This window comes from Labrus bergylta, chromosome 8 (genome assembly GCF_963930695.1).
Source record: "Labrus bergylta chromosome 8, fLabBer1.1, whole genome shotgun sequence".
NCBI lineage: Eukaryota > Metazoa > Chordata > Actinopteri > Labriformes > Labridae > Labrus > Labrus bergylta.
In genome coordinates, this window is record NC_089202.1 from 3302151 (window position 1) to 3323026 (window position 20876).

The window sequence follows — 20876 nt, forward strand, 5'->3', positions numbered from 1 at the left end:
ATCTTTCCCCGTCTTCACAATCTCCCAAGGCTTCATTAATCTGTGTGTATGTTTATGTCAAGGAATTAAGACATCCCTGTTATCCTGTCACCCCCCCCCCCCCCCCCCCCCCTCCCCCTCCCCCCATCAGCTCTGCCCTCTCAGGATGTTAGATGGGAGCATCTCATAGAGATTTATTAAATCAAGTAGTGCCTCTACTTACCTTAAAGAAAATTGCCTCCTGTTTCTCCATGCGACCTCTGAGGTCTCAACAGAAGCCAGAAGATCACCCCCTTCTTTCCACTCAGATTTCTTATACTGTATGTCAATATAAAATGAGACTGATATACAGTAGACATATTGTTTCCTCAGGCAGATATTAAGAAACTGTAGGAAAAAAAGACTGCTTTTCATGAATCTGTGTAATCCTAATGCGTTACATAATAGTTTAATATTGAAACGTTCGAATTTTGGATGCATTTGAAAATGATTCTTGTTTTCTTACAGAAAGGCATCTTGAGAAAAAAATTCTGTTTTCAAAACACTCAAAAGCTTGAAAAGTAATTTCTCGTGACAAAGATAAACAGTTTCCATAATACATAACAAAGGGGGACTTCACCTATATCCAAAAAGTTTGTTTATATAGTTACATTGTTACATCTTTATCATTGGAACATTATAATCTCAACATTTATATATGGATTACGTGATTGGGGATATGCATCTTTTTATGCCCAAAAAAACATTGAAAGTAGTGATAGGAGTCACACCTGTTCATTGTTATTATGTTAAAGTCCGTATGAGGAGGTTTCAGTTTGTTAAATGAAACACTGAAATTCATAGTTTTTTAGTAACAATGTTTATGAGCTACAAAAGCAAAAGATGCAGTATCATCAGAAGTAAGACTGGCTATTTATTCAGAGTTATTTTCAATCATTGAAACTGGTTAAAAAAAAAATCTCATTCAAAGTTCAAACTTACAACAGTGACACTTAAAGGCTCAGTATGTAGATCTCTCAATCAATACAGTAACAAAACATGTTGTTGAAGCTGGCAAGGAATCATGGGCATTCTCTTTGCTTATATTCTTACTTATATACAGTATATGGTCTTATATTAAGTGTAGTAAGATATTTTGTATAGAGATGAGACAAATAAGTTTTCTTATATGACTTTATTGCTATGAACTACTTGAATTGTTTATTTAATTGGGACAACGCAATTTAACATAGTTTCAATACAAAGCATGAAACTGATGTGCTGCATAAAGAGTATATCGTTATTGCTCATTTCCAACTTGTGTCCCTAGTTGGGCCTTTGTAAACAGAGTAAGAAATGTACAACATCCGGTTACATAAAACCCTCATAACACTACATGAAAATAAAATACATGTACAACAATATGACAATACAAATGCTATAAACCAGTTTAAATTACAGTTTTAAGATACAATTCAAAAGTGGGTACAGTTCCTGTTTGCTTTCAGCATTTCACCTTTTTTGTAAGATATTTTCAGTCTGAGATGTATTCTATTTCAGGTGGTGATGTGTTCCAGAGTTTACAGCCTTTGATGGAGAAAGCTGATGAGAAAGCTGTCCATATGTAGATCTACGCTGTCCATATGTAGATCTACGCTGTCCATATGTAGATCTACGCTGTCCATATGTAGATCTACGCTGTCCGAATGTAGATCTACGCTGTTGTATGCTACAGTTTCCATTCATTCTGCTTCTTGTTACCATGTTTCCGTTCTATCTTTGAACATATCTGGAAAGAGGTTCAGGGGCCAGATTGTTGATACATTTAAAAAAAACTGTGAGATTCACGATTGTCTTCTTTGACAACACCTCAGAGAACGAGGTCATGTGATCACTCTTCAGGCTCGAATGTCTCCTCCGAGTCTCCTGATGTGAAAGATAACTCAATAAATATATAACTGTAATAAATAAATAACACAAGTGATGAAAGGAATATGTGAATGTGTTGATGGATGATCTGAAACTCAAGTCATGGGCGGAGAGTGCCCGAGCATAGCCTGTGCAGTGGATCAGTGCTGGTATAATTATGACCCGCATACACAGAGCATAATTAATCTGGCCTGCATCATTAGGAAACACGAGTCTCGCCATGTCGTTAAAGTGCTTTTAGTCTTTCTACTGTCCTCCCTTTGCCCCGATGCACTCTTTGTTTTACCAGCCCACGGCTTGGTCATTTACAGAAAGAGCACTCATCTACGCGGCGGCACGACTCCTCGCATATTGTCTTTATGTCCAATCACGGTTAATAATGAAGAGCTTGAGAAGGAAGGAAATGAATACATTAAAGTCTGGGGGGAACTATGGAGTCAAGTTGGACAGTGGTAGAGGATTTATTTTCTGGCAGAACTCGGGTTGTTTTATGATTTGATGAAAGGTGTTCGGTCAGCTATCTGATTAAAACTCTCCCATGATGTGTAGGAAAAAGAAGTCCGACTGTATTTAAAGCTGCAGACTTAAAGAGGAAATTCAAATATCTGATGTGTTTCAACTATTGCCTCTACACATATTGTTTTTGTTTTTTTTAAGTAGCCTATTAAATATAAAAAAGTGCTTCAATGCAACATAATTAGCACACTTTCCTCTGTGGTTTCCATGTAAACTATAAGTAGAGTCATATTATTCACTGAAGTGCTAATCGTATATTCTCCCATGTCCATTAACAAAGTGAGGTATGTGTGTAGGTAAGTGGATCCAATTGGCTAAGAGCTTGTGGTTTCAGCAGAGAGCTTTTAAGTCTGCTCACTCCAAAGTATCGGACTAGGGGTCAGGTTCAAATTAATTAAAGGGCTATAAATGAAAGAGCCCGCTAATGACTGCAATCTAACCTACCCAATATTTAATATTTCATCATTAAACAGTAAAATGACCCGATATGATCCTAATACAGTCCCAATTATGCAGCATTGATCAAAGTGACCTTTTCATACCGAGGAGTGGAAAAAAAATCAATCAAGCACCTCCTCCTCTTTTCTTTTCCATCCTGCCTTTTTTATTCCCTGCATACTAAAGTTGCTCAGGCTACAGTTGCAGCCTGGACATATACGTCTATACAATATATAGCGAGGAAAAAAACTGCTTGTCAAATCAAGTGACCTCAGCGCAGAAAGCAATCTCTCCATGCCCACACGTCTAATTCTTTTGTTCACAAGCATGTTGTATTTCTCCTTGTGTTTGTTTGTTTTTGCCTCCCACCAGTGTCCCCTCCCCCCCCGCCACCGCCTCGTCTTGTCTGCCACCAGACACCCAGCCATGTTAAATCCCAGAGGCAGAGACAGGTGACGAAAACGGGGCCAGACTTCTCTTGCCCATCAGTCGAGGCGCCGGGCTCGGAGCCATCATAATGGCTAATTCCTCCCCGCCCGGCCCAGGGAGCAGGAAAAGAAGCGAGACGGGAAAAGTGAAATCGGTACAATGCCTAAACACATTTCGCTGCAGGATCTGTCTTGATTTGGTGTACTGCTTGACACTCTCCATTTTCTGTTTGACTGGTAACTGCTGATGTGCTTTTCCCCTGTCAACTCACCATGAAACAAGTTCAATGTATTTTCTACAGATTGCAGAGTTTGGCTGCTTTTTAGCTCGAGAACAATGGACCAGATCTACTTGATTAAAGTTTCAATGACTAAAGAGACATTCTCCAAAGGAAAAACATTTTTATGTACGGTTTGTGGTGTGAAACAAACCAAGGGCATGTATTTCAGGCGGTCTGAATGCACTGTTGTGTATATACTGTATATTTGCTTTAAAATTTGCTGTGCCCATTAAGCCCATACAAAACATGAATGCTCAAAACACCTGATTTTGTCGATGTGTATGTGCTGGTTTTGCTTTTATGTTAGAGAATTTGAGTCCAATTCCCATTTTTTCTTTGAATTTAAACTTGTTTTTCCATTTTGTATCACTGGCCCTATATTAAGGAGTTTTCATACGGGTTATCTTAAAAACTGATTTCATTTTGATGCATTCATATGACCTAAACAAGCTAATATGACCATCCCCAAGAAGATTGCCTGCATCTAAATAAATGTTGTCATATTTTTGGGCCATTTTTTGCCTTTGTTGGATTGAACGGCTGAAGAGAGACAGGAAACATTGTGATGATGGGGGATGCCATGCAGCAAAGAGCTTAGGTCAGATTCGAGCCCACGTCCGCCTTGACGAGGGCCATAGCCTCTGCACATGGGGCACGCAACACAACCGCCATGCAGGCCATCCGCCCCTAACTAAAAGGCCTTTAACCAGGGTCATCAGGCTGAGTTCTGATTCACTTCATGCAGACAAAAAGAATCCTTTGTTTACATTTTCCACTGTAAAGTTTCACAGTAATGTGTATGTCAGAGAGTTTAAAGCACAACTTGTGCATGAAAGACAAGAAAAGAGAAAAATAAGTAATGCTGCAACATCATCATAAAATGGAAGTTCATCGTGCCTTTAATATGAACCTGGAATTGGAATGAATAATGCTGCATGGATATGACCTGTAATAGGCTACTGAAGATCAGTTCCGGTCTGGACATTTGTAGAGACTTGCCCCTTATGTCTAAAATCGCTTCTAAGAAATCCTTTTTTGGCGTTGATCTTCCAAAGATAAACAGAAATGTTGTGTAGGAAACACAATGTCTTTAATCAAAAGATGAAAACAAAATATGTAACCACTCATCTTATCCGGGCTGTGATAAGATAAGAAATGTGAGGCGAGTCATAAACTAATCTCCCACATCCATGTTTGGCTCTCTGCTTATGAATCATAGCCTATTCAAACTGTATGGGCTTTAGCAGAAAGGTAAAAGATTGCTTTTATTCTTTATGACTTGCCTGAGGAACAGCAGCTTATAATCCACTAAGCACATCTTAATCAATGTTCCCCCCTCTGCCGTGCTGGAGCCAAACAGAACATGATGGATATAATCTGTGTAAAACCTCCCTCCCCCCGGAGCAGATTAATTATGATCTTTGTAAGTCATAAACACATCTTTTTAATTATTGATGGCTAACCCTTTGAAATGAAATTGAAATTAAATCTGTGTGATTTACAGTGGCAGCGTTATGAGCTGCCACGCTCTCGGCAGCTCACAGAGAGCGAGGAGGTAGGTCAGTAATTGCATAAAACATTTCATTGGCTAAATGGAGAGGGATCATACGCTCACATCAGAATTAGCTCGTTTTCATTGACGCACTTCACAGGGTTTCAAGGTGAGCAGGTTGATGGGACATGTGTGTGTGTTTTTGGGTGTTTGTGTGCAGGGGGGAGGGACTGCCTGTTTTTGCCATGACAGCCCTGCTTGAATCAAGTGTGGCACCCTCATATGAGTGAAAATAATGGAATCCTATATGTCTTGAGCATGTCAGCGTTTCACAGAGGGCCCAAATGGAAGGTGACGGCTGGCCGTTGCAGTAGAGGAGGACAGAGATAGAGAAATGGGAATCAGGCGACCATGAGGGCATCTATGTGGCTGACCCGCAGTCAAACAGAGCGGGGAGTCGCTGTCGTCAAACATTAAGCAGCTAAAAAGCTCCAACCTCTCATTTTCTCTCTTTGTTTACCTGTCTGTTTATCCAAAAGGGAAGGAAAGTGCATAGGGATACTAACACATTTAAAGGGTATTTTACCATGACCATAAGGTTTGTAAAAATGAGTACCTATAGAGGGTCAGTGAAGCACAGTGACAAAAAAGAAAGTATAAATTATCATTTACTCGGGTACTTTTCACACATTATGCAAAACACACTTTACCATGTTTTCCTCACACCAACATGTCTCCCTAGCCTGTCAACAAAACCCCCAATTATGAAAAGAGTTGATCCTCTCCATCTTTTGCCTGGTCCGATTTTCAAAAAAAATGTGTGCTCAATCAGGCAATTTGGACATTTTCCTTTCATGACATCACAAGGGGCAGTAACCCCTCCCCAAGGTGGGTGACACTCCGACAGCTAGGTGTTTGTTCCGCCCTCTGAGTTTGCCTTTACACCCTAAACAAAAGGACATGGAGCGAAAATGACTGGGCGACATCCCCTTCCAGAGGGGGCATGGTCACAACAGCTTACTTGGTGTTACGGGGCTAACACAACCCCACCGCTAAATGCTATCCTTGCGCCTAACGCTAAGGCCAGTGAGCCCGTAACTTAATGCCTCTCCTTACATGTTGCATACACGTGAAGGTAAATCCTGCCTTACTTGAATGTGTGTGTAACTGTCCTGTCTGTTTGAGGGGTGCATGTAGGTGACTCACCTCAAAGACCCTCGTACGTGCCGCGACCAGCACACTCAGACAGCCCGATCCACAAAGCCACTTGGGGTACGATCTCCTCCGCCAGCCCTCTCTTTCATATCAGATTAGTTCATGTGTAAAAAGAACCCGTGAAGTGTTGAAACAAAAACAAACGTTACTTCAGATTCAGTCTCTCAGGTGTCTGCGTCCTCTTTCTCGTGGCGCCTCTTTGACTTGAAACCAATTTCCGCCGGCTCCTCCACAGGTGCTGCTAATAAAGATTACAGAGACAGAGCCACCACACCCCCCCCTCAGGTGTGTCATCAGTAGTGACCCTGCTTCTCCTCCTACCAACCACGCCTACCGCTAAAGACACTGAAGTGAATCCTCCTAACGCATTATCATAACACTTGGATGTAAAGCTGCAAACACAGAACAAATTTCTAAAATAAATACCTGATCTGCACGACTGCATCTGACCAGAGAATTTGAAACAAAGGCCTTTGTTAAATGGAAAAATGGACTTGATAGACTTCTGACCACTCGAACCATCTTTTACCCTACAAGTCACATTCACCCATTTACACTAGATTCATACACTGATGGCAGAGGCTTCTTCAACTTGTCTGTATTGTCCAAAAGCAGTGGTTTTTGTAACGACACTGAATGTGGACTTCTTGGCACCTCAAAGATCATGGAAAGAGTCAAACACTTTGGACTAGTGGGGAATAACTATTTGTCACAACTTAGAAAAATGCCCAAACCACCCAATAGTACAACTCCATTACACGCTGGCATAGCAGTGAGACATGTGACTACAGGAGCTGCTTGGAGATCAGAAGATCCCTAGTTGGGGATCAAACCCACAACCTTTCAGCTGGATAACAACCAACTCTGTCAATGAACCACAGCCGACAGAATACTATACACTTGCCATTTAAAAGATTTGACATTACTGTGTGAAAGACGGTTATGCTGAAACAACCCTACTTCCAATTTCATGATGACATGGTCGTCAAAAAACGTTAGTCTTTATAAGATAATTCACTGTATCTCACATTGAGGTTGTTTCATGACCAACTGAAAATCACAGTTTACTAACCATGTGTCATTGTGACATAACTTAGTGTGTAGGTAATGGCCAATGGGCTGGATTACAACTATGACATCTCTATTTCATCCTATGGCTTTATTTACCACACCACCTAAAATAAAATTAGAAACCTCCTTCCTCAGATAAAGGGTGCGGTGTACGGCTGATTTAAAGCATCACAGGAGTTTCTCGAGTTTGTGGCTGAGGGCAACATGCCCAAGTAAGTATGGGGGTCGGGTAACCTGGAACCACTTACAACATAGGATGTCCTTTTTCTTTCCTAACACCGACTTCCTTCCACTCTACTGTAACACACTGTAGAAAAACAACAACACCTCCCTCCCCCCCAGTGATCCTCCAACCCCATTTCACATAACTAAGCCATTATCCCCCGCCAGCAGCACCCATCCTAATCAAAGATACAGAGATGAAAAGGTTTTATTAATAAAAGTTCCCCCTTCAGGAGGATGGGAACTAAATGATTGCTTGAATGTGCCCAATTTGAGGCAGATCTGCTGGCAGACTGGGCATCTGGACTGGGCGGGGCCAGCAGGAAACTTGTGCATCTGGAAGCTGTTTACTCCGCAGAAATTAAGAGACGCACCACGCACAGATATACCACCCGCAGTCACTAACTCAGAGTGTAAGTGAGTGTGTGTCTGCGTAAGTAACACATGTTTTTTCTTTCCATTTTCCTAAACCAGTTTTTGATGTTTGGCTTCCCTATATTGCTCACTTTACTAATAAAACTATGCGTGTACTTTTCCTCCATCTCTAAGGACTTTTTTTTTTGTGTGATGCGGTGGAAACACTTCTAAGCTTCCAGATGTAGCACACAATACTGTAGCTTCAGCAGGTTTAATGGATGCAAAGTGAAACAGATGCAGCTGTGATGCTTCATAAAAATCCATTTGTGCACAACAAGTCATTACACTTCTGCAACAGCGAAGGACATCCAAAAACACTTTACAGAAGATGTGGAATCTGTGCCTGTACAGCACAGCAGTGTTTTTTCCTTTTTTTTCCCTTCTCTCATACTACTTTTCTGCTGCTCAGAGGCTTTTCTCTGTGGTTGCTGTGGTGATGGAGGAATGTCACATTAGTCTGTGATTATCTCTATGAGGTCTGCATTCGGTTTCCTCCAACTTGAGTAATTGCATTTTTCGTCTTTCTTCTTCCTTTTTTTCCCTTTTTTAATCAAACTCACAAACAATAAGCAAGCAGGCGTTGACAGAAAGTCAATGTGGCTCGGACAGCCGTGTGGTCTGAGAAGAAGGCCCGACAGCAACACCTTTTATGCTTGGGATGACGAGGCCAAGTGGGCCCCATCACATGGCCGCCAGGTTAAACAAAAAAGCCTCTGAGCAATCGGCCTCAGAGGGCTGAAGCGCAATCCAGTTCAGCGGCGCAGACAGCCACCACTGTGCAATTCTAGTCGTCAGACAAAAGACTGATGCTATCTAATAAAGAGGGCTGCATCCATCTGAAGCACACAAACATCAGCGACAACACAGAAAGGCAGAAAGAGGAAGAGAATGGGTATTTGTAAAGAGAGGCAGCTGTGACAGTTGTTGACTCTCTAGTACCGTAAATAGTAGCTGCAGTCTGTCAATGAGAAATGAGCTAAATAAATGAAGACTACGATAGGGGATTGCAGATGCAGTGCAATAACATGAGGTCATTCTTTAAGTCATTGGTGTTCAAAATGGGGCCTCGGGACTCTGAAGGGCCCTTTAAGGGATTAAAGTAGCTCAAAAGCAAATGTGCTGGAAGTTACAGTACTTTCATGTTAACCCAACAGAGTGGACATTATTTAAACAATGTTTTTTATCTTTTCATTTTCTATCGGTCTGAACACTTTTTTATGTCCTGTTGTTTTAACATCAATCTTTGATTAATGTTTTTATGTTTGTATGTTTTTATTGAACAGCACTTCAACTTTAGCCGTTTTTAAATGTGCTTTTGATTGGGATTTTGGGGTTTTCTGACCAATGAAATTTTCCATCTCCAAATATTCATTTAAGTGCTACAGCTTGGTCAATAGTCATTTGGTGCTGTGTATTTCCAGCTTTCTAAGAGCACATTATGTCGGTTAAATGTGCCCTTTACTTCATAGGTAGAATACTGTGTGTCCGTCTCAGTAGACAGTAGACAATCGACACACATCTGCTATTTTAATAGCTATGAGCAGTTTAGATGCAGCTTGGTGTTTGATTAAAGAAAATGAGAAGAATGGAATTGGTTTGATTAATCTTATGGGCAAAGCAAACCTATGAATCTTTAAGATACTTATTACAACCACCTTGTACCTTACTGTGCGCCAATTTTATGTGTTGTTTAGCCAAAAAGAGGGGTTAGACATAGCCTAAATGCACAAGTCCTTTACGTCGGCCCATGCACTGTTGAACTGTGCCCTTAGCCAAGATTTCTATATAATTTATGAAGAAACCTTGCCATATTTTGGGGGTATGTGAGATGACAGTATGCCTGATCAAATACAGATTAAGACACTTAGTAATGATATAATAAAGAAAACACGGCTGCAGATAGCGGACACTTGCGTGGGGATTAGAGGTGAAAAGGTGCTGTAAAGACTGGAAGAGGATGGGATTTGACTGGTGTTAAAATTGAATACTGGGTGAGAATGCATTTTCATGGAAACAGCAGGCTCATGTCAGTCTGCTTGTTATCACTGCTAACATATGCATGACAGCGGTCGCTTGAGATGTTTGCTAATTTCCCCCCATTTTTAAAATTCCATTTTATTTGTACTCATTGATTTTGTGTGAGGACGGGAATGGCCAACCATCAGAGCCCTAGGAATAAAATGCTGGCACTGACCTGTGCATAGATAATTCACCATGAAAGACAATCAATAAATAACAAACACTCCCTAATCAGCCAAGGAGCTGACAGAATGACATTCCATTATCCCCAACTGGCCCGATGCAGTCAGAACAGGCAAACCTCAGAGGGCCAGGTTTCCCTCTACACACATTTTCTTACCAAAGCCTGTCCAGTACCTGATGTCACATCACAACACACACACAGGAACAGATAAATAATTGCCTTACAGACACAATGTGTCAATGCTAGCAACCCCTAGCAGAAACATCTCGTACTATTTACCAAAATGCAGATTTTAGAGACAATCATAGCCTCATTATGCTCCTCCAAATCAACAGATTCATGTCACCGTTGGATAGAACGATGAAACAGTTAAGTAATGTTTACTTTTAAACAATTAAATGGCCAAAGATAGGCAACAGGCCATGGATCATTTCTGTTTTGAGGAATTTCTTCTAATTTGGCTCATTTAGCAATAGCTTGATTTAGGAGTTTCACATTTTCTGACAGCATGGACCCAAATTCCCGATATATATCTTCCAGGTGCTTGGTTTCCTAAAACTATAAAAGATAGATAAATAATAGATTTTTAAAAAAGTGGGTTCAAGAAATACTCCTATAATTGCACTTGACCAAGGCAGAGCTTCAATGATATTAAAGTACGATATATTGGTGCAGCCCTTGACCTGCTCGGAGATCATTGACAAGTGCCACCTATCTCTGATGCAATGGAACAATGTGGCTGACAGTGGAACCATCGCTGTTGGAACTTTGATTTCTTTGATTTGGAGAAAAAAAAAAGACATCTATTGCAAATAGGAACCTTAAAAACCTTGTTTTTTTGAACACTTAAAGCAACCATCTCCAAAAAACAGCTCTCTCTGGCGGTGAAATGTATCGGTATTGATCGGTTTTGAAATTTTGGACCATTTTAAACTACTTTAAATGCATCTGATCGGATGTTAGTAAGTATAGAATTGAGGATAAGTTACAAAATGTTGTTGATGTTAAATAAGTTGGATTCCTTAGAGTATGGGGCATTTTGAAATGCAGAGATGAAAAACGCGTTAATACCACTGAAACCATTATGAGAAAGACAGGACTTCATTTAATTTGGACCTATTCAGAATTTGGTCCAGGGTCTGGGTTAAGTTACCAACCTTGCAATGAGATTTATTATTTTTCATCGTAAGAAGGGACTTAGAAATGACTCAATTTGCAGTAAGATAAACCTTGTGGCAAGTTTCCACTCAACTATCCAACATCCCTAGCTGTGCATTTTCTTTAATCAACCCAAGAGGTGGCTTGGAGAAATGTCAGCCTGCTTGAATGTAGTTCCTTGGATACTTTGCTATGTTTAGCTTTTCCAATTTTCAATCTGCAATTCATGGATGCACCAACTCAATTGTTAGCACACACAGAAATTATAGTGCTGCTCACTGTCGTCATAATCTCAACCACTTCCCATTTTGCAGCTACCCGGTCCCCACTTAGCACACATCAGTTGGGTGAGTCATGAAAATAAGAGGTTGTCTCCACATGGTTCCCAGACCACAGCTACCTCTGATTTATCAGTCTGCTGTATGTAGTTTGAAGTGGTGTGAGAGTTTTATGATCTTACATGGAAAGTTTTGTAGGACAACATCCAGAGTACATTATGCACTCTTTTGGAGATAGTTGTATGGGCGTGGTCAACTGTCTATACTTAATGGAAACATGAAGAAAAACAGTAACAGTTTTCTTATTAAAATTCACACACAATTCCCTATTCTTGCTGACGGAAAATCCGATTTTCAGCTTTGTGTTTTTTCCTGGGAAACATGTAATAGACGCAGGATGTTTATAGCAGCAAAATAAAAAGCTTTCATGATCTAATGTGTACATTTGTGTGTGTGTACTTACCAATGAAGGTTCCCTGGTCTCTCTTGCTGACTTAGGGGAGTGAGGCTATAAAGGCAGTAAAGCTCTCCATGTCTAAGCGGTTTACAGTTAACCCCAACTGGGAGGTAACAATACCATTGGTGGAATTACACACATATTGTCTCAGATGTCTGTGTGTGTGTATGCTTGCAGGCATTTGACAAGGTAACTGTGCAGCCTACAGTGGTAATCTCTCATTGGTGTGTTTCACTCCCATTCAAAGCATGAATAGCAGTATGACAGACAAGAACAATTAACATTCTGGGTTTTGTAAAGGATGAATTGAGCAGCATAAACAAAGCCTCTTAACACGCAGCTGAAAACATCCACTGCAACATTTTGAGGTGATTATGCTTGTATAAAGGATGAGAAGCATGTAGGTACAATGTGTGTCAACACTCATGATTGTGCAGATTATTGTGTAATCTGCTGCTGTGTTGTGCGTTTCTGTGAATGTGTGTGCACTCTTATGGGAGTTTCCTATTTCAACAAACCACCTCATCACTCATGCTCCTCAGCAAGAGCAGCTAGTTTTCATAAAGTGCCAATACGGAGCGTTCGCTGAAAACCAGTGTGGTGTCATGTTACCTTTAAGCATGCCAAACCATTAAGTTGCCTTTTTTTTTGTTTTTGTCAAAGATGGGACGGAAATGGCATGCTGTGAATCATGTCTCCGTCTCGGCTTCCATTTTGGAAATTAAAACATTCCTAATTAATCTAATGGAGCTAATGTGGCGATACTTCCTGCGTCTTCTGCCTGGAATCCTTCTGTAACCCGAGGAGCCACCTCGCTGAACTGAGAGGTGCTGGAGGGCGAAGTGCTACAAGCCGCCAAAGGCATTTGGACCTGTTCCCCTCTGACATCATCGCCCTGGCTGAATGAGCTGTCTAAGAAGCTGATGAAGCATGAAAACAGACAATTTGGTATCGCTAGCTGGCCTAGCTGTTAAAATGCTAATTACTTAAACATGTACTCCAGTTCACAAATAAACAGCCGCACCACAAAACGACAGCCATTTCTGTCCAAGACCAGTCGACAACAGTCTATGAGTGCACACAGTGTCTAGTGACGACCCAAAGTTGGCCTATGAATACTTTAAGGAGCCGCAGTTTAATTATTCAAATGGCTCAATAAAAAAGTACTCTGAGTTTTTACTGCTCAGTGCTACCGTATCTCACTCCTTCTCGACCGCATGTCACACATTTTTCTCTGAGCACTCAGGGCCAAAATGAGTTTCAGTCATGGATCATGGCAAGTAATGAAATAATCCCAAAATGACACTGTGAAATTGCTGGATGAGAGAAGGTGCCGCTTGTCAGGCAGCTGATTCTATTCCCCCATCTATCTCTGATCTGCCAAAGTCACACACTATCAAAGAGAAGTGCCGCTGCTGTATATATTTGTTTGAGATGTGCCGGCTGGTGACAGGGTGGGGGGGGGGGGGGGGGGGGGGGGTGAAATCAGCCATGAGGGAGTTATCGGATGTTCCAGTTTGTGGCCCCATAACATCGACATGAGACACCTCCTGCTTCTACCCCACCTCTCATTTCGAGCAGGCGGTTAAAGGTTTGGGGAGTTGAAAGAGCAAACAAGAAGGCAGCGGCCACTCACTGACTTAACCTCTGTCATCCGAGTGCTCCCGTGTCAGCGTGCGAATCAAATCAAGATGAATGGGGCCTATCCCAACCGCTGGAGGCGCGCCTCATTGGGCCCAATTTCATCAGCGCCAGTAACTGTTCATATAGAAAGATTAATAGAGCGTCCGAGCATGCGGCTGTGTGAGGAAGAAACACAGACGCATACAAATAGATTCCCAGTCCTCGAGCGGGAGGGGGGAGTTATTACGGTGTTGCGCGACAGGAAGATTAGGTGGAAGGGGGGGGGGGGGGGGGGGGGGGGTTCACTTTGATGCCTAATTGATAAGCTTCCACAGTAACATGTTCATTTGTGAGAACTATTGTTTTAATTGTGTGACACTTTGTCACTGGACTCCTGTCTGCTGTTTCTGTCTCTCTTTTTGCCCTCTTCTGTAATCTTACAGTGCTTTACATGGTTATTTGTGTTGGACCAGGACGCTTTACGAGCGCTCGCATTGGCTCACAGCCCGGGTGCATTAAAAATACGAACATATTTTCCAATAAGACATAAACATAAAAGTCATGTGCTGAGCTTGTGCATTTGGATGAAATTCACTGCACGGATCTCTGTAAACGATGCACAAAGTATATAAAAATCTACATCAGGTTAAGCAGCTCAAAGCATCAGCCAGACGATCAGCGATTTCCAAAGCAGCCGGCTCATAGTGTCAGTTCTGTAAAGGTTAAACTGCTGCTCTCCCTCCAGCTATTATCCCTTTTCGCAGCCGTGTCGACAAGCTTATGTTTATGCTGTTACAACATCCCTTTTATGCTTTAGGATGTAATCTTGTTAATGGTGTAAGCTGTTTTGTGTACTATTGTTTTGAGTATTTGTGTGTGCCGTTGTGTGTCCTCATTCATTCTCCTCCTCCTTCTTTCTCTCTCCTGGTTTTATTTTTTAATTCTTTTTTTTTTGTTTGCTTTGGCCCCAGCAAGTACAATGCAAGGTCTGTAAATACAATTGTGGCCTGGTTAAGAGGCTCCACTCTTCCATTTGAAGGGTAAATTTTCTTGTTTTCTTCCTCTCCTTAACATGATTACAAGGAAGTTGGTAGCTTGTAACTTCTCTCAGCTGCTGTGTTAAATGCGGCCTTTCTCATACACACAACAACCACCACTTTCAATATAACATATAATGAATATGACTTCTATGCAGTATATCAAATAAAAAATAAAACATTAAGAGGATATATGTAGTCATAAAAACAGGAACTCTTATTTGTTTTACTACACAATGATGACTAGAGTGGCAGCGAACGTATGTGGGGATTGGGGGTTACTTTGAGTCAACCTAGAACGACAGGCTGAGAGCTGGAGCTGAGGCGGCTTTTAGGCCTCCATACAAACGTTTACACCGCCCCCGACTGTCGATCAGGTCAGCTACTGGCCTTAAGGTGAATAACGCTTATCAAAACAGATGAGTTGTCATAAACAGTACAGTGTGTGCCGATCAGACATGAGCTAATCAGACCTATTTGGATTTTTTTGACCAGCCTTATAAATATATTGATTCTGCTGTAAAAACTGGCTTTTTTTGAATGGTTGTGTGTTTGTGACTTCTGGTGCTTCTGCAGCCAGCCTCAAGTGGACACTGGACGAAATGCAGCACTGCCGCATTGGCTTCATTTTTCAACAGTAGAGGTCGTTGTTTGGAATAAACTTTCACACATTTGACCTCAAGAAAACACTTAACAAGTTAGTCAGTGTTACAATTAAATCCAACCAAATCCTTTATAAAAAATATTTAATCCAAATCTTGTGTAAATATAAAAGAGAGTGGTGCAGATTCCCTTTCAGTGTATTTCTGTTGCTGCTGTACCTCTGAGCTCTGACGATGCACTGACAGTTTACTGTTTCATAATTTCACTTTCTCTCTTTCTCTCTCTCTCTCTCTCTCTCTCTCTCTCTCTCTCTCTCTCTCTCTCTCTACCCCACACCCCCCCTGGCCCCTGGCATCACTCTTGTCCTGAGGCTTGCATTAATGAATTCAATAAATAAAGTGCCACACCGACCAATCCATTACGTGCATTCATTTCAGAACAAAACATGAATCAATCCCACTGTATGTACTAATGCAGCGGCGCCAATCAATCTGAACTTCTTATGACAATTAATGAAGCTTTAGCGGTCGCTCTGAAACATGCTGACCCATCAATTACTGTCTCCATTAAACTGCTTGGCACTAATAGCAGCTCACCCCTGACTCTCTCTCTCTCTCTCTCTCTCTCTCTCTCTCTCTCTCTCTCTACCTAACTTCACTGTGGGTATGAAAACGCTAACTCACACACACAGACAAAGAGGGTTTGTGGAGTGCAGACAAGGATCAATTCATATCAATTATACATGCTTAGCAAGATGTGTTAATTCACATGCTTGATTACACCTCTACATATTCATGTGACACAGGGGGAAGTAGAGCTTCTGCAGCACACATATCATCTCCTCTGTGTTCTCTCTATTGACATTTTTGTAAAGAACAGATGAAACCATCCGTTTCAAAGTTTTTAACATGTTTATGTCGATCTTTTTTTTAAATCTGAGGCAAGGAGTTTTATGTAAAAAAATTTTTTACCCAATACAAAAAAATCAGCTCTACAGCTTGTGTAAAATGTAGATTGCAGTCACCTAAAGACTGACATATTCTGCCTTTTTGCAGATACAAGAGAGTCTTAGAGAGTGAAAGCTAGGTGGTGAAAGAAAAGAAAACGAACCATGTATTTTTTTCTATGTCACGTGGAAAATGCACATTTAAATGAAGTAATGCGTATTGTTCTCACTATACTAAACAATGTATTGTTTTTTTAATCTACACTCTTGAGTGTGAAAAAAAACCCAACAATGCTAAAGTTGACTAATAGTGCTAAAAAAATCCCCATATCCGCTGTTTTAGCTGTGTGGTTTAGTGGAATTTAATCTACATGCTATAGGTTAGGCCTCCTAAAGCCCCTCATAGCTATTTATGGAATTTTAAATTGATAATTTTATAGTCTGGTCGGTAGTAGCTAGATGTAAAGATACCCAGTGAAAAAAACATTTTAGGCCTATTCTATTTTCCAAAACTTAGAGATGTATTCTTTGAAATCAAATGTTATTGTTACACAAACAATTAAAAGATGTCCGATGAAGGTAAGTAAGATAAAAGATTATCTTCAGTAGGTAGAGTGAATATCTGCCCTTGTAAATTCAATCCTGGATCTAAGGCAATATTTGTCTAGGTTAAATCATGTTGCATATATGTAACTATTTGTATAAAATAAAGGCGTTGCAAACTGCTGTTATGTGATTGGCCAGCTAACTAAGGCCCTCTCAGTTCTGCTTGCTTCAGTCTGTCTGTGCAGAATAGGTCAGTAAAAGAAGAATAACCACAGGTGCTGATTTCCCCTCCCATCAGTGTTTCCTTTTTATTCATTCTTGTGCAGATTTCCTTCCTCATCCTCAGCTGTCTCTCTGAATGCACCCCTACCTTCCTAACCCCCCCTTTTCCTCCAGTGGGCCTCAGTGGCGGCCCCGGGGCCCTGATCCCATGTCAGAGGCAGCATGTTGGTACCAGAGTTCACCCCAGAGCATGTCTGCCTGCATAATTAGAGAAGTGAATCTAGCCACTCTGTTCTGAGAACAAGCGTAGCCCTCCTCCCCACCCACCCCCCCCCAACCCCACACCTCTCTCTCTCCAGCCTGCCTGCCTGCCTGCTGTACACGGCTTAACGTGAGCGTGTCACGACTATAACAAAGGTGAGCGGAAGATGGTAATTAAAAATTAAAGTGGACAAGGAGTGGCTGGATACACCTCTTTTAACAGCAGGCAATCGGGTGGGGGGAAAAAAAGGGGGAAGGTCGTGCTGGTGGCAAACCAAATGAGGCTGCCTGTTAGGTACAACAGCTGACTCGTCTCTGCTGCTCACTGATTTGTGTTTAATCAAAGAGAAAGATTTACATCTGTTTCTCAGCGAGGCATTCGTTGAATTAAATTCTCCAAAATGCTGAAAAGAGCATTGTCGACGAAGCTCAGAGGCCCAAGAATAAACAGTGTAAAAGCTGAATGTATGGTTTTAGATTCAAAGATGACTGTAGTGCATTTAATACAGAATTAGAGCATTATTCATCAGAGAAGAGCAAAGAGTTTGGAACAGATGTTAAATAAGAGTATTAAAGTTGAACTGGATCTGTTTAAATCTGCTGTTTTTTTATACATTTAGCTTATTCTGAAAAAAAGAAGTGACTTGTTAGCAATGGTTTACTTGTGCAGGAGACACAGACCTACCGTACACTACAAATATTTTTCTGTCATGTTTCGACTCTTGTGGGAAATATTAAAGCAATGTTTGATCTACTTTAAGCTCTGCTTTGGTCTCCACAAACTTCAGAGTCAAATATCAAACTAAACCCTTAAAATACATGACTACAAGCACCAGGTAGCCCTTTACTATGTCGGCCTGCTTTGTGGTGGTATACTGTATATTACATGCCATGGGTCTTTCCCCCTAAAGCTTTGAGTCTGATAAATATGATTATTGTGCCTGAAAATGATTTCAAAGCAGAGAGACGGAACCCAAACAGTAAAACCTGCAGGCCAGAAAACCCCAAAATAATGAGCTCAAAGACTCGGAAATGTTCCGTAGAGCTGACAGATGAAATCTGACTGTCATCAGGAATCATTTATTTTATTATAAGGAAGTGTGCACAACATGGACGTGAGGAATACAAAGGAGAAATCCTGCCTGCATATTATCCCATATGCTCTTGTGTAAAGCGTCTCGAGATAACACTTGTTATGAGTTGGTGCTATACAAATAATGATTGATTGATTGATTATCATTATTAGAATATTGATTTTTGCAGCCTTACGTTTTTGCATTTTTTCTGAGTACTGTCTCTGTTGAATACTAAATGTAAATAGTGGTGCAGTTTATTTGAATCAAAACGTTTTTATATTAAGTAATCGAGGCTAACTATCATCAAAATGTTTGGCTAGACTCTTGTTTGTTGACTCCAGGGACAGTTGAGGGAGCACATTAACAAATCACACAGTCAAATACTCAAGTCGAGTACATCTGGGACTTAACAAAGGTGGACACCTGAAACGTAGAACTCCAAAAGCACGCTTAGTTTTGTCCTTTCCCACTTGCTTTTTGTTAAGTCTGTGCAGAAATGCAGAGAGAAAGAGCAGGGAAAGCAGCAACCTGGAAGTCTGTGCCAGCACACTGGAGTCTATTAAAGTGATCGCTGCAAGTAGCCCTAAATCATTCAAATGATGTAAACACTTTGTTGTTATTTGCTCCCCCCCACCCCCCCCACCCCCCTACGTTTGGCCACCAGTGCACTGTTTTAGAGAATTACCTGGACCATTTACATAGCAGCAGGTCACAGTTGGACTATTGGATTTTATGTGGCCTAAATATAATTTAGGTCTCCAAAGCGAGGAAAAGCTGCATAGTGTTTTAGGAGTGATAACAACCTCTTGCATTTACATATACATTTACTTTGTCTCTTGTCACAATGTCTTAACCTCTCTGTCCCTGTTCCAGCCGTAAATGAACCTGTCTGAGATGCCTTTCCTACCCTCTCTCTCTCTCTCTACACACACACACACACACACACACACACACACACACACACACACACACACACACACACACACACACACACGCTTCGTATTCTCTTCTTCTTCCTCTTCTTCTCATCCTCCTTCTAAATTGCAACCCCTATATTTCTGGACCTCTGATGCAATTATGCCACCTCGATTGCCTTGACGTGGAAGCGGGAGAAGGTGAAGAAAAAAAAAAAAAAACAGCCGCACACAAAGCCTGCCTTTTGTGTATTGAGAAAATAAAGGCTTGAAATTGCCTCAGACCAGCGCTCTGTCTCTGGTATTCTCTTCTTCTCCCTCTCTCATGCACACAAACACGCTCTCGTCCGCTGTCTCGGTCACACACACACAAACAACGCTCAGCAGACAGCCAGGCTTCCCTGAGATGGGACAGGATAAAAGTCGACAGTTTCTATTATCAATAACAAGATAAAATACAGAGGTCTTTTATCTCTTAAAATGTAAATTTATACAAGGCTCCATACCTCCATGCTGTAAATATCTAACATCTCTTAAGACCACAGTACTAGACTCAATTGATTTTTCTCCCCTCCTCCTGGTTGCAGCCATCTGCAAAATCTCCAAGTCTGGCATAATATCAATGATGAAATTAAAAATCCTCCATTTGTCTAAACCATGAGGGAGATCACCTCGGTTCAAGCCGTTTACTCTTTAAATTATATGATTGATTTCCTTTAAGGTTATTTGTTTATTTCAATGTTCATATCTGCTCTATCTAAATCATTTCTCAAGTTTATTCTATTGATTCCTGGGGACACTGGCCTTTCTCCCCTTTTCTTTCTGTAACCTTGCCTTAACCATATCAGCTTCCTTCAGAGCTCATTTGCATGAAATAGGCTTGGAAAATGCATTGATTTCCTCCATTACACTCTGGTGCCCGGTCCCTGGTTATTTGTGATGAATGCCCCCAGTATTTCATGCTTCTAAGTCTGGAGCATAATCAGCTCACAGTGTTGCAGGAATTTGAGGACGTTTACAATGACTCATATTCCTTGCCAAGCTGCAGGTTTTTAGCAAGTGAGTAATGCAGAGTTAATGTAGCTTACAGAGGTTATGATTTGAGAGGAGAATGTAAATAGATCATGAAATCTAATTGGATGCAGTGGTGCAGAGAGTATACAGTATGCATAGTGGAACATTCGACAAAGATAACAACTACAATAGCATGACATGCTCGTTTTGCTCCGTGTTATTGTTTTCACAGATGCTGTGCGTAAAATTCAGATTTTCTGGTTATATATAATTTCTTAAAGCAAATAGGAGACACTTATATTCCCCATATGTTTCCTATTTAGTGTTGCTTCATTATTTCTTTATCTGTATTTTTTATATTTGATGTTAAACTGGTTTAGATAGTTGTAGTATAAAGATCAACTCTTCTTCTTGGTAAACTCTCAATGAAATTGAGAAAATGTTCTCCTTTTTTTTGAAAGAAAAATTACGAGGCTAACATTATTCTCTTATGACAGGACCAACAGTACAGAAGTCTACAACTTTCTGAATGTCTGACCCTGTTCGTGGCACATATGCTAAAAGTCTGTGT